The sequence below is a fragment of the Triticum dicoccoides genome, chromosome 7B (assembly GCF_002162155.2).
Source record: "Triticum dicoccoides isolate Atlit2015 ecotype Zavitan chromosome 7B, WEW_v2.0, whole genome shotgun sequence".
Classification (NCBI taxonomy): Eukaryota; Viridiplantae; Streptophyta; class Magnoliopsida; order Poales; family Poaceae; genus Triticum; species Triticum dicoccoides.
This window is the reverse complement of record NC_041393.1, coordinates 750,380,461-750,383,243: the sequence shown is the minus strand read 5'-3', so window position 1 is coordinate 750,383,243 and position 2,783 is coordinate 750,380,461.

Genomic DNA, 2,783 nt, shown 5'->3' with positions numbered 1-2,783 from the left:
CACCTTCTAGGCGTCTTCGTACGTAGTATCGAAGAGCCCGCTCAAGGCTTGGTGCTGTGCCAGATCGAACTCCCACAATTTGAAGGCCCGTTGTTGGCATGGGAGGACCCGGCGGATAAGCATGACCTGGACTACGTTGACGAGCTTGAGGTTCTTGCTGACCAGCTTTTGGACGCAGGTTTGGAGTCCGGTCAGCTCTTCCAAATATCCCCATGTTAAGCCCGTCTCTTTCCAGGAGGTGATCCATGTGGGAAAGCCAGATCGGAATTCGGGGGCCGCTTCCCAGTTGGGGTCGCATGGCTCGGTGATGTAGAACCACCCCGATTGCCATCCTTTTATTGTCTCCATGAAGGAGCCTTCGAGCAATAGGACGTTGGCCATACGGCCCAGCATGGCACCTCCGCACTCCGCTTGATGGCCGCTCACCACTTTCGGCTTGACATTAAAAGTCTTCAACCATAAGCCGAAGTGGGGTTGGATGCAGAGGAAGGCCTCACACATGACGATGAACGCCGAGATGTTGAGGATAAAGTTCGGGGCAGATCGTGGAAGTCCAGGCCATAGTAGAACATGAGCCCCCGGACGAACGGGTGAAGAGGAAAACCCAGTCCGCAGAGGAAATGGGGAAGAAAAACAACCCTCTCATGGGGCCTGGGAGTGGGGACGAGTTGCCCTGCATCTGGAAGCCGGTGCGCGATGTCGTCAGACAAGTATCCGGCCGTCCTCAACTTTTTGATTTGCCCCTCCGTGATGGAGGAGGCCATCCATCTACCTCCCGCTCCGCACATGATTGGAGTAGGTTGAGGTGGGAAATGCGGGCTTGGGCGCTGGAGCTCGAGCGCAGAGGGACGGATAAGCAGAAGAGGAAGAAGGCGTGAATGGAAAGGGCGGATTCTTATCCCCTTATATGGGCGGCCAAAACTACGAGCCCCCCACCGGCCTAATAGAACTCGCTTATCTCCCAAGCGCCACGGTTAATGGCACGGTTGGGTTACCACGCCCGTATTGATGAGAATCCCGGAATAAGGGGACACGATCTCTGCTTTGACAAGACGTGCGAAGGAAACCGCCTCGCTAAACACGCTGAGGTGGAACAGTAAAATGAATAAAAGCCTGGTTGTGGCATGATGTCACACCGCGGAATACATCAGTAGATTTGATTGATGCAAATATTATTCTCTCTACGGTGGAATGTGGAACTTATTTTGCAGAGCCGGACACTACCCTGGTGTTCAACATCTTCTATGGAATATTCGGAGGAGGAACCCGCCTTGCAATGTCGAAGACAACTTGCGCGCCGGACTCGTCGTCATTGAAGCCTGGTTCAGGGGCTACTGAGGGAGTCCTGGATTAGGGGGTGTCCGGATGGCCGGACTAAGACCTTTGGCCGGACTCCCGGACTATGAAGATACAAGATTGAAGACTCCGTCCCGTGTCCGGATGGGACTTTCCTTGGCCTAGAAGGCAAGCTTGGCGATACGATATGAAGGTCTCCTCCCATTGTAAAACTCTGTGTAACCCTAGCCCTCTACAGTGTCTATATAAATCGGAGAGCTTTAGTCCATAGGACGAACAACAATCATACCATAGGCTAGATTCTAGGGTTTAGCCACTCCGATGTTGTGGTAGATCTACTCTTGTACTACCCATATCATCAATATTAATCAAGCAGGAGTAGGGTTTTACCTCCATCAAGAGGGCCTGAACCTGGGTAAAAACATCGTGTCCCTTGTCTCCTGTTACCATCCGCCTAGACGCACAGTTCGGGACCCCCTACCCGAGATCCGCCGGTTTTGACACCGACACTGGGCATGAGCCATCAACTCCCCTAGACTAAACACTGCACGATCGAGCGCGTAGACAAGGTTGGGACACTCCTGGGCGTCGTTTTGACCATGCCATCCTAGTGACCGCGCGTGGACACGGTGCCTGGCATGCGTCTCGGCGCGCTCTAGCTGGCGCCTTCCACTCTGTTTCGCGCGTGCTCGATCCAGCGCTCGCTTCCGACTGCCACACCGCGCCACCAGCCTCGCCCCATCACCCTTGACCGCTCCCTAGTGCTCGCCGACGCCGGAGCCGCTGCAGCAAGCACGGGCACGTCGCAGCCAAAAGGCCACAGTGCGCGCGTGCACTTGTTCGCTTCTCCAACCGCCTCCTGTGCTCGTCCGCGAGCAGGGGCAAGCTTCTGCGTTGACGCTGAGCATTTGCCCCCTCTCGTTGGAGCTTCTCGTCGCCGTTCGCCGCGTGTCCAGAGAGCTCCGGCGGCGACACGTCCCCCCTCCGCTCCGGCTATATATAGCGCCCCCACCTCACTTGCTAGCCACGCACCACTCCACACCACCTCTACGAACACGTAGACGAGCAGAAGCCCGGTCGGGCAGGCCTTTGGCCGTCTCCCCAACCAGAGGACTCCGCCGATCCTCACAGTCCAGCTGCCGCACTCCAGTGCCTCTCGAGCTCAAGAAGTTGCTTGGGCGGGGCATTGGGGGTCTGCTGGTTTTGCATGGACCCCGACAAGCCCTCGGAGCCGCCCCTAGCTGTCATCTTCTTCCTCTCCAGCGAATCTCGTCCGCCACCAAAGCTTGCGAGCTCGACTGCGACCAGCTCCGTCCACCTCTCACCAAGCCACGGGTATGGGCAGGTGCGCCTCGAGCCCCGCTTCAAATCTATCCCTCTCGTTTAGCCCCAAACCCCCTCGTCGCCGGCGTGAGCTCCGGCGAAGCCCCGCCTCCCTCTCATCTCGCTCTCTCTCTCTCTCTCTCTCTCTCTATCTATCTATCTCT